Here is a 12,640-nt window from a genome sequence, read left to right on the forward strand (position 1 = left end):
GGCTTGGATAGAGTGAATGTGGAGAGGATGTTTCCACTAGTCGGAGAGTCTAGAACCAGAGGCCATAGCCTCAGAATAAAAAAGGATGTACCTTTACAAAGGGGATGCAGAGGAATTTCTTTAGTCAGAGGGTGGTGAATCTGTGGAATTCATTGTCACAGAAGACTGTGGAGGCCAAGTCAATGGATCTTTTTAAGTTGGAGATTGACAGATTCTTGATTGGTGCGGGTGGCTAGAGTTATGGGGAGAAGGCAGGAGAATGAGGTTGAGAGGGAAAGATAGATCAGCCATGATTGAATGGGGGGTAAATGATGGACTGAAGGGCCTGATTCTGCTCCTGCAACTTATGAAAGAAGTAAGTTTTGCAACAGTTGGCTTGCCTTCCTCCGTGCCACCGCCAATGTAGCTGGACTCACTTGTACCGCAATGTTCTTCCACGATGACTCTTGTCCTCTTCTGCTACAAATGTTCCTTTAATTTAAAGCCTGCAATTAAAGTCTGAGGCAGGTCGAATCAATCTTCCATGGGGCCATTGCCTAGGGGGCTGGATTAAGATATCCAAGGCCGATTCAATAATAGATTCCGTGTCCCCATCAGTGATTAAAAGCAGATACTGACGCTTTCTATGTTGGTTAAATTAAACCCCGGCTGGGAAGAGTGATGGGTTTGCATTCAACTCCATTATCCTGCAGTTCGCTCGGACAGGGTACACAACGCAGCTCCGATAACCTGGCGATAGACACAAAGTACTGGAGTAACTCAGCGGGCCAGACAGCATCTCTGGAGCAAAGGAATAGGTAACATTTTGGGTCCAGACCCTTCTTTAGTCTGAGAGTCAGAGGAAAGGGATAGGAGAGTTATAGAACAAATGAATGAATGAAAGATGTGCACAAAAAAGTAACGGTGGTAATAGAAGCAGGCCATTGTTAGCTGTGTGCTGGGTGAAAATGAGTTACAGACAACGAGACTCAACAAGACGACTTTGAAACTAGCACTGAGGTGGGGGAGGGATGGAGTTAGAGGGGATGCAAGGGTGACTTGAAGTTAGAGACACCAACAGTCGTACCGCTGGGTTGTAAGCTGCCCAAGCGAAATACAAGGTGCTGGTCCTCCAATTTGCATGTGGCCTCTCTCTAACAATGGAGGAGGCCCAGGACTGAAAGATCAGTGTGGGAATGGGAAAGGGAATTAACGAGTTTGGCAACCGGGAGATCAGGTAGGACAACCGAGTCAGTACCGACCAGAGATCACCCCATACACTAACACCATCCTACACACTGGGGACAATTTACACTTTATGGGAGCCAATTAACCTCCAAACCTGTACTTTTTTGGAGTGTGGGAGGCAACTGGAGCACCCGGAGACAAACCAGGTGGTCACAGGGAGAACGTGCAAACTCCGTACAGACAGCACCCGTAGTCAGGGTCGAACCCGGGTCTCTGGCGTTGTAAGGCAGCAACTCTACCGCTGTGCCACCGTGCCACCCCTCGGGAATAAAGCGGAACAGGAGTTACATGAAACAGCTCCGTGTTCCCCAACCAGTCGGTGCGGGATAGATACCCCAGTTCACATCGCCAACACGTCGCACGCGGGAGAGAGATTAAAAATAATAACCGGAGAAGGAGAAGAGAGAAGCCCGTGGTGTTCGGCTCGTCAGCCTGACCCTCAGCTAACATGGAGACGTTCAGATAATGAGAGGAGCAGCTGTGGTTGGAGAGCATTTCCAAAGACAATAATTAGCCTTTGCTGAACTCAGTGTTGCAACTCAGATAACTTTGCCGCAAGGCAGTCTGGCTGAGCAATGGTGTGAAAAGGATCGAATAAGTAGCAAAAATGCAAATGAAACTTGTCCTTGACTGGGGTAGTCCCATTTCCCTGTACGTTCTTCCTCCAATGACATAAGTTTCTTCCAGTCATATCCTTCTAAATCCATCCCATCCACATATCTGTCCAAATGTCTTTTAAAAGTCAGAATTGTATCCAATTCTATAGCTTCCTCTGGCAACTAGTTCCGGTACGGACTACCCTTGAGTCAAAAGTTGCTCCTTGCCCCCCCACCCCCTCCCCACCCCCCTTAAATCTCTCCCCTCTCACCTTAAACCTGTGCCCCCTTGTTTTTTAGAAACCACTGCCCTCAGTTCAGTTCAAAGGTAGACAAAAATGCTGGAGAAACTCGGTGGGTGAGGCAGCATCCATGGAACGAAGGAATAGGTGACGTTTCAGGTCGAGACCCTTCCTCCTTGATTTTTCCAGCATCTGCAGCTCTTTCTTAAACACCTCAGTTCAGTTCAGTTTAGTTTATTGTCACGTGTAGCGAAGTGCAGTGAAAAGCTTTTGCTGCGTGCGTGCGGAAAGACGATGCATGATTACAATGGAGCCATTCACAATGTAATGGGAAAATGACTGTGAGCGTTCACTTTATCCATGCCCCTCATGCCGCCACACCTCAATAAGGTCACCCTCAGCTTTCAGGTCTGGTCGGGGGGAGTTTCCACCGCCACGGGTACCATGCAATCCCGTGCTACCTGCTCCATGGTCGGATAGTCGGCGACTAAGCCGTCTCCCCCACCTGGTTTGCCAGGTGAGGAGGGGGCTGTGGACCCCCAGCAGGACCAAAAACAAGACCTGTCAAAGGGCGGATGAGCTCCTAGCGAGCCAACGGCCGTCCACACTTCAGTAGAAGTTGCGATCACTGTCGTACATTGTAAGGCATCGTGCCCGTTGATGTTTTCAATGATGATGATGATGATGGTGAGGATCAGCTCCTGCGATACAAAGGAGAAAAGCCCCGCGATGCAGTGAATGGGCCACCACTAATATTTCATTCACTGACTATCACAGTGAGAGCGAAGGAGCCATCTTCAGAGCCCTTTCAATCCCCGGATGTTCCAGTGCTCTTTAGGGCCAATGATAGTCATGATCGCTGTTGTAATGCAGAAAACATGGTGGCTAATCGACACCAGATGGTTATTGATTAGGAGATTGCTGCATTCAATGTTATCAGATAGGTAGATGCCTTACTGTGTAGGAAGGAACTGCAGATACTGATTTACACTGAAGATAGACACAAAATGCTGGAGTAACTCAGCAGGTCAGGCAGCAAAGGAGAAAAGGAACTGGTGACGTTTCAGGTCAGAACCGTCCGAAGAAGAGTCTCGATCCGAAACGTCACCTATTCCTTTTCTCCAGAGATGCTGCCTGACCCGTTGAGTTACTCCAGCTTTTTGCGTCTATCTTCGGTGTAAACCAGCATCTGCAGTTCCTTCCTACACAATTAAAATTGTGGCTTGAGGGGAACGGATGTTCACGGGCCCCACCCACAATTAGGGAGAGAGACACAAGGACCTCATGGGGTGAAGGATTTTATTGGGACAGGGACAAGGAGGAGTTAAAACCATGGTGGAGATTGAAAATAAGAATGCAAGTGATAAACCATGAATTAAGTTGGAATCATTTATATTGTGTTTTTTGGAGACGGGAGATGGGAGCTTCGTAATAAGAGTTATGTCCTTGAGCCCAGACTCCTGACAGTAATGTTACATTGCCAGTATTAAACCTGAACCAAATGTTCTCAAATCTGCTGGCTGGAAAGATGCACTATAGTTAAAGTCTGCCTTGCCTCAAACGTTCTGAGACTTCTTGTACACGAGCGAGCGGCGTACTCTGGTGACTTCCAAAATTACTGGACCGTTTTGAAGAACAGTCACTGTAGTTCAATGAGAAACATGGCAGTCAATCTGTGCACAGAGAGATGTCGCAAACCACAATATGGTAACTATCTGAGTGGCCAAGGGATAAATGTGAAGCAAGACATGGAACAAATACTCCAGAGATTTTCTTCATCAGCTCCGGGCCCTCAGTCACCCTACTCCGTGTCCACTCCAGTCCACTCCAAAGACTGAAGAAGGGTCTCGACCCAAAACGTCACCCATTATTAATTCTATCCAAAGACGCTGCCTGTCCCGCTGAGTTATTTTGTGTCTATCTTGTGTCTAGCATTTTGTGTCTATCTTCATTCCAAAGACTGAAACGTTTGCAGGTTAATTGACTTGGTGCAAAAGTAAAATAGTCCCTAGTGTGTGTAGGGTAGTGTTAATGTGCAGGGATCGCTGGTCGGTGCGGCCTGTGTGGGCAGAAGGGCCTGTTTCCGCGCTGTATCTCTAAACTAAACTAAACTAAACTACTCTTTTCCCCTCCTCCGTACACACATTTCCCATTCCCGAATCCTTCATTTCTCCTTTGACCCCTTTTTCACTATCCTCTCCCCTTTCACCCATGTCCCTCCCCCCCCACCCCCCCCCCCGTCCCGCACCCCCCCCCCCCCCCCCCCCCCTTCCCCCCACACTTTCCACCTTTGTCACTTTAGACATTACTTTAGACTTCAAAGATACAGCATGGAAATAGTCCCTTTGGCCCACAGAGGCCTGGGATCACCCCATACACTTACATTATCGTACATACAAGGGACAATTTTGCAACTAACCAAAGCCAGTTAACCTACGAGCCTGTACATCTTTGGAGTGTGGGAGAAAACCGGAGCACCCGGAGGAAACCCACACTGTCACAGGGCGTACGTACAAACTCCGTACAGACAGCACTCGTAGTCAGGATTGAAACCAGGTTCGTGGTGCTGTAAGGTGACAACTCCTCCACTGCATTAATTCCACCCAATACCATCCTTACCTGGATCCACCTATCACTTACCACGCTTTGCCCGACACCAGCCTTGTTTCATCTCAGCTCTCTTCCCCCTACTCCATCAGTCTTAAGAAGGATGCCGGACAAACACGTTGTATTTCCATTTCCTTCCACGGATGCTGCCTGACCCGCTGAGTTCCTCCAGCGCTTTGTGTTTGCTGAGGATTTCAGCATCTGCATTTTTCTTGTGCCTACCCTTTCTTCTCTCTACTTCTTTGCATCCATCTTAGAGAGCAGGTCGGGCCAATATTATCAACCCACATGAAAGACGGAGCCCTGCCTCCAGTATTCCCTCAGCTTTGTCTCTGTCCCGGCTAATGTTGTTTGCTTAGGTGGCTGAAATGATGGGTTTCTGCAGCCTGAGTCAAGTTTGTTGAGCGCCGAGCTAACATCCATGGAATGACTGTTTTATTGAAGCCAGTCTGGGGACAAGCAATTTCAACTGTGTGCGGAGAACAGACCATGAGCAAATAAATTCCTTCAGTCACTTGTACCCAGTTTGACCTTTTCTCTCTGTTTAATAATTAGAAGGATTCCTGGAAGGATTATAGATATAATCAGGGAGGCAAAGAGAGATACTGCTTTATTTATATATATGTGTGTGTGTGTGTGTATATGTGTGTATGTATATGTGTGTGTGTGTGTATGTGTGTGTGTGTATATATATATATATGTGTGTGTGTGTGTGTGTGTGTGTGTGTGTGTGTGTGTGTGTGTGTGTGTGTGTGTGTGTGTGTGTGTGTTGGTGCGTATAAATATATATATATACACACACACACACATCTATCTATCCATATACACATATATATATATAAAGCAACTTATTGTAGTAACAGCGTTAATACTAACGTCATCCTATCATATAATGTCTGATATTTTGTTCGGCTGCTGTTCCTTTAATAACTTATTCTTTAGTCTGCACAGACAGATGTTGTTAAGTGATGAATTGTTCCTTGGGTGATGAAGATTAGACTGTGGCTTGCCACTGCTAAATTGGTGCTGAGAGGTTCTTGCTAGTGTAATGGTGTACAGTTAAGTGGAGGCAGAAGTGTAATGCCTGGCGTTTGCGATTGTACGTGCCGTTTCTAATTTAATAGATCGCGTGGGCGCATATGTGCAGTGAATGTTCGATACCCAGACCACATCCGAGGGCGGGGAGAGGGCAAAAATTTCGTGAGAAATACCGTGGCTTGAAATTCATGTCTTCATCCCATCTGCGTCCCTCGAGGTTAGGCCTATCCTTGAACACATCCCTTCCTAATGAACTCCAATCAGTTGGCCCATGGGCAAGGGTTCCCGAACTTCATTGGAAAGGCCAGTGGGTTGAAGGGTGAGTGAGTCATTTCAAGTCACAGGACTTGGGGCGACACGATGGCACAGCGTTAGAGTTGCTGCCTCACAGCGCAGGAGACCCAGGTTCGACGCTGACCTCGTGTGCTGTCTGTACGGAGTTTGTACGTTCTACCCGTGACCATGTAGGTTTTCCCCGGGTGCTCCGGTTTCCTCCCACACTCCAAAGACATACAGGTTTTTCGGTTAATTGGCTTCTGTAAAACTGTAAATTGTCCCTAGCGTGTGGGATAGTGCTAGTGTACGGGGTGAGCGCTGGTCGGCGCGCACTCGGTGTTCCGATGCTGAATCGGCCCAAAATTGTTGGCGGGCCCATAGACCGCATTGAGGACAATAGGCTTCTCTGCAAAGCACAAGAATTGCTTCAGTTTGAAACTTAACAATCATTGCTACTAATTAGTTGGGTTGCTTCATCAACTGAATCTAGATTCCGCAGTTCATGCTTTGAACTTATTCCCACGGGTCATTAGTCTTTGGATTAGCAGTGACTTCCCCTCATTTCTGCATCGCCCACATTAGCATTGCTGGTTTGCCCCGGCACACAAGTGAGGGAATGTAATAGTGCAGACGGCAGAGTTTAATATCAAGCTCTATCACAGAGCGTGGCCACTAATTAGGGCGTGACTTGGTGTACTGTGTGCATCTCTGGCCACCTCACTGCAGGAAGGATCTGATGGCATTGGAAAGGATGCAGAGGAGATTCACCTGTTGCTTGAGCTTGAGTTTGAGTTTGGTTTGTTTGCCAAGTGTACCGAGGTACAGTGAAAAGCTTTTGTTGCGTGCCATCCAGTCAGCAGAACGACAATACAGGATTACAATCGAGGCATGCACAGTGTACATATACATGATGAAGGGAATAATGTGAATATTCCCTTTAGTGCAAGATAAAGTCTCCGATGGTCTCCAATGGGGGTAGATATTGGCTCAGGACCGCTCTCTAGTTGTGGTAGGATGGTTCAGTTGCTTGATAACAGCTGGGAAGAATCTGTTCCTGAATCTGGAGGTGTGCGTTTTCACACTTCTTCACATTTGGACCGATGGGAGAGGGGAGAAAGGGGAGTGACCAGGGTGCGACTCTTCCTGGGATGTAGACACAAGGAACTCCAGATGTTGATTTACATTAAAAAAGACCCAAAGTGCTGGAGTAACTCAGTGGGTCAGGCAGCATCTTTGGAGTACATGGATAGGCGATGTTTTAGACTTTAGATTTTAGAGATACAGCGCAGAAACAGGTCCTTCGACCCACTGAGTCCATGCCGACCCATGTACACTCGCACTAGCCAACACACTAGGGACAATTTACACTTTTGATCGAAGCAAATCAACTTAAATACCTGTACGTCTTTGGAGTGTGAGAGGAAACTGGATCACCCAGAGAAAACCCACGTGTGTCATGGGGTGAACGTACAGACTCCATACAGACAGTACACGTTGTCAGGATTTGTATCTATCTTTGGAGATTCATCCTTAGCTTATGAGGTCCATTCAGGACTCTGATAACTGTAGGAAAACAGATGTAATATTGTGCCCCCAGTGCTGGTTTCAATGAGGCCATGAGAAATGACTCCTGTCCTGAATGTTCAGTGGAATGTACGGCTTCCATGATGTGACCTTAGACCAAGACCCCTTAATCTCAGATGGTGAACAATGATCCCTAGTGGACATGTCAAAACAAACCAAGAGAGTTCTTCCTGGTGCCCAGGCCAATGTATTGATCAAAACCAAAGGAGATGTGCAGGGGCAAATTCTTTACACAGTGTGTGGTGGGTGCATGGAAGGGGGAGGTGGTGCAAGCAGGTATGATACTGGTATTTAAGAGGCTTTTGGATAGGCACATGGATATGCATAATTGGAGAGCTGGTGCAGTGGTAGAGTTGCTGCCTTACAGCGCTTACAGCACCGGAGACCTGGGTTTGATCCCGACCACGGGTGCTGTCTATAAGGAGTTTGTAAGTTTGTGCCCGTAACCGCGCGGGTTTTCTCCGAGATCTCCCACACTCCAAGGATGTACAGGATTATAGGTTAATTTGCTTGGTACAAATGTAAAAATTGTCCCGAGTGTGTGCAGGATAGTGTTAATGCGCGGGGGTCACTGGTTATTGTGGACTCAGTGGGCCGAAGGGCCTGTTTCCGCTTGGTATCTCTAAACTAAACTAAAGTAAAGATAGACACAAAATGCTGGAGTAACTCAGCAGGGATAGGCAGCATCTCTAGAGGGAAGGAATGGGTGACGTTTCGGGTCGAGACCCTTCTACAGACAGGTCTCGACCCGAAACGTCACCCGTTCTTTCTCTCCAGAAATGCTGCCTGTTCCGCTGCGTCACTTCAGCAATTTGTGTCGATATTCGGTTTAAACCAGCATCTGCAGTTCCTTCCCAAACTAAACTAAATATGGATTATATGCAGGCAGAAGGGATTGGTTTAACATAGAAACATAGAAACATAGAAAATAGGTGCAGGAGTAGGCCATTCGGCCCTTCGAGCCTGCACCACCATTCAATATGATCATGGCTGATCATCCAACTCAGTATCCTGTACCTGCCTTCTCTCCATACCCCCTGATCCCTTTAGCCACAAGGGCCACATCTAACTCCCTCTTAAGTATAGCCAATGAACTGGCCTCAACTACCTTCTGTGGCAGAAAGTTCCAGAGATTCACCACTCTCTGTGTGAAAAATGGTTTTCTCATCTTGGTGCTAAAGGATTTCCCCTTTATCCTTGAACTGTGACCCCTTGTCCTGGACTTCCCCAACATCGGGAACAATCTTCCTGCATCTAGCCTGTCCAACCCCCTAAGAATTTAACGTGGCATCATGTTCAGCAGGGTCTTATAAGGCTGAAGTCCCATTCTTGTGCTGGTCTGTTCCTGTTTCCAGCACAAGAACGTTGGATCTTGCTGCACACAGATCCACACAATACACAGTGACTGCTCCTCAAAAGTATTTTATTAACTGCGGATCATACTGAGGGGGGGAGGCTTCATGAAATTCACGGTTCAATTGCAAACCAACAGGTAAAAAGGCAAACAGTGGATATATCAGTAATAAAAACATTCATTACAAACATGTATTCTTCATTGATGGGCAGTAGTTGATGCTTCACAGGAATCAAATTGTAAATCACCAGGGACACCACTGCTCTAATATCCCTCAGCCAATACAACCTGAAGGAGATGAACTGGTCAATATCCATCTAATTGCTGTTTGTGGGATATTGCTTTGGGAAAGTTGGTTGCTCGGTTTGATTAAATAACACTTGAAAGCCATTCATTGTGTGCAAAGATCTTTAGGTCATTTCTGAGACTTGCTAAGGCACTGGATTAATTCAGATTTTTAGTTTAGTTTAGTTTAGTTTAGTTTAGAGATACAGCGTGGAAGCAGGCCCTTCGGCCCACCGGGTCCGCACCGACCCGCGATCCCCGTACACTAACTAATACAATCTCCACTCACTAGGGACAATTTTTACATTTATCAAACCAATTAACCTACAAACCTGTATGTCTTTGGAGTGTGGGAGGAAACCGAAGATCTCGGAGAAAACCCACGCAGGTCACAGGGAGTACGTACAAACTCCGTACAGACAGCACCAGCAGTCGGAATCGAACCCGAGTCTCCGGCGCTGCATTCGCTGTAAGGCAGCAGCTCTACCGCTGCGCCACCGTGACCGCCCATCTTATCCTTTAATGCCCTCTTTGCTATCCATTCATCGAACATCAATGCATAAGATGGCGTGGAGTTAGAATTCCTTGGGTCATATGTGGGGATGGAGTTAAATGATGGATCATTGACAACGTTTTCCCAACAATTTAGGTTTAAGGCACAGATTCACCAGTGTGTTGCCTGGGATGTAGACGCAAGGAACTGCAGATAATGGTTTATGTAAAAAAGACGCACAGTGCCGGAGTAACTCAGTGGGTCAGGCAGCTTCTTTGGAGTATGTGGATTATCGATGTTCCAGACCTTAGACTTTAGAGATACAGCACCGAAACAGGCCCTTCAGCCCACCGGGTCCACACTGACCAGCGATCATGCCGTATACCACCACTATCCAGCGCACTAGGGACAATTTACAGTTTTCCTGAAGCCAATTAACCTACAGACCTGTACGCCTATGAAGTGTGGGAGGAAACCGGAGCACTTCTGGAGAAAATAAATAGGTGACGTTTCAGGTCAAGACCCTGCTTCAGGCTGAGAGACGGAGGAGAGGGAAATTACAGGTATGAAAAGGTTCAGAACAAATCAGATGACCAAGGAAAAGTGGAGTCCACAATGCTCCATTGTTGGCTGTAGCAGAGGTGATAACGATGGTGACATATGGATGTGAACAGTGATACTAGTTGGGCGACTAGGGTGGGGGAGGGACACAGAGAGAGGGAATGCAAAGGCTACTGGAAATTAGAGAAATCAATATTCATACTGTTGGGCTGTAAGCTGCCCGAGCGAAATATGAGGTGCTGTTCCTCCAATTTGCATGTGGCCTCACTCTGACAGTGGAAGTGGCCCAGGACAGAAAGGTCAGTATTGGAATGGGAGGGTTCTTTATCACCCTATCTACTTGTGTTGCCACCTTTCATGTGTCTGTCTGAAAGCCTCTTAAATACAAGAACAGTATCTGTGTCTACCATCACACCTGGCAGTGCTTGCCAGGAATCTACCACCCTCTGTGTAAAAAAAATTGCCCGACATATCTCAATGACACACATCAAGGACTGAGATGAGATAAAAACGTTTTCACCCAGTGAGTTGTGAATCTGTGGAATTCTCTACCGCAGAAGGCAAATTCACTAGATGTTTTCAAGAGAGTTTGATTATGCTCTTTAGGCTAAAGGAATCAAGGGATATGGAGGAAAAGCAGGAACAGGGTACTGAGTTTGGATGATCAGCCATGATCATATAGAATGGCGGTGCTGGCTCGAAGGGCCGAATGGGCTCCTCCTACACCTATTATCTAATAAACTAAGCTAATCTCCTTTTAAGATTTGCCCATCTCATCAAAATGCTATGACGTTGATGACTATTGGAGTGATGTAAAGAGAGCTGGGTGTTGCCATTGCTTCAGATTCAGTAAAAGAAAAGGATCCTAAGCTCTAAACATGAATGGGTCATTGCATCATGTGTGGGAAGGAACTGCAGATGCTGGTTTATGCCGAAGATAGACACAAATTGTTGGAGGAACTCAACATATCAGGCAACATCTCTGGAGATGATGGATGGGTGAAATTTTGGGTCGCAACCCTTTTCCTACCTCCAGTTCCTCCCCTCCCCCACTCTACTTTCAGTTTGAAGAAAAATTCTGAACCGAAACATCACCCATCCTTTTTTTCCAGAGATGAAACCTGACCCAGTCTGAGGAAGGGTCACGACCTGCAATGTTACTTATTCCTTCTCTCCAGAGATGTTGCCTGACCTGCTGAGTTACTCCAGCATTTTGTGTCCATCTTCGGATGACATGGAAACTTGACTAACAGTAAAACGAGGTCTTGATCACAAAGTGGAGCACAGAAAGACTTAATTAGGTAACAAACAGAATAAGATGTTTATCCACGTCTATCTTAATTGACAGTGGATCCAATTTATTGCTACAAGGATTGGTGTATGCTATAATTATTGATTAGTACGGGTGTCGGGGGTTATGGGGAGAAGGCAGGAGAATGGAGTGGAGAGGGAAAGAAAGATCAGCCATGATTGAGGGCCAAATCTATCCTCACTTTCCCCTACAACATGTACCAACATTTCTCCATTTGGTTTATATAATGGCATATTGGGGCAGAGACGATAGCACAGCAGTAGAGCTACTTACAACGCTAGAGACCCGGGTTTGATCCTGACTACGGGTGCTATCTATACAGAGTTTGTACATTCTCCCCGTAAACTGCATGTGTTTTCACCAAGATCTTCGGTTTCCTCCCACACTCCTAAAGACGTACAGGTTTGTGGGTTAATTGGCCTGGTACAAATGTCAAATTGTCCTTGGAGTGTGAAGGGTAGTGTTAATGTACGGGGTAGGGGGGTGGGGTGCGATTGCTGGTCGGTGCGGACTCGGTGGGCCAAGGGCCTGTTCCAACACTATATCTCTAAACTAAACCAAATGTAAAACATTTAAAAAAAACATTAGCAAGCCAACTGAGGCTGTGGTTTGCTCAGCTTCTGTTTACAGCCACTATTTCCTGAACAAGTTTCAATGGCACACTCAGGCAGGCGACAGGAGCTTTGCACAAAATCCCTCCTGCTGATTCCGATAATTGTTTAATTTGACTAATTAAACATCTCAGCTGCTGCTCTGTAACTTGATTAGAGAAATGTTTCATATTGAGCCAAGTTGTGTAAGTCTTTTTTTAGGGGGGGTCAGACAACTTATTCACTCTCTTATATGCTTGAAAAATAAATTAGTATATATATTTTTTAAATTGTATTCTACTTACAGGCATCCCCCGATTTTATATGGGTTATATTCAGTGAACCCTTGCGTAAGTCAGATTTTATGCAAGTCGGAATCAACGGCTCTGTGTCTCTATTCACTGAGACTATTAAGGACAGCTGGGCACCACGAGGGGTTAACTGTATCCTGAATTAGGATTGTAACAGTCATTTG

General features: G+C 46.3%; 1 protein-coding gene across 1 annotated transcript in view; it reads left to right on the plus strand.

Annotated features, from left to right (window-relative positions):
• The window catches only part of LOC129705634 (spondin-1-like), a 197,681-nt gene that overhangs the window by 122,565 nt on the left and 62,476 nt on the right, over positions 1 to 12,640 (plus strand). The window lies entirely within an intron of this gene.

Source organism: Leucoraja erinacea, chromosome 18 (genome assembly GCF_028641065.1).
Source record: "Leucoraja erinacea ecotype New England chromosome 18, Leri_hhj_1, whole genome shotgun sequence".
In the NCBI taxonomy this organism is placed as follows: Eukaryota; Metazoa; Chordata; class Chondrichthyes; order Rajiformes; family Rajidae; genus Leucoraja; species Leucoraja erinaceus.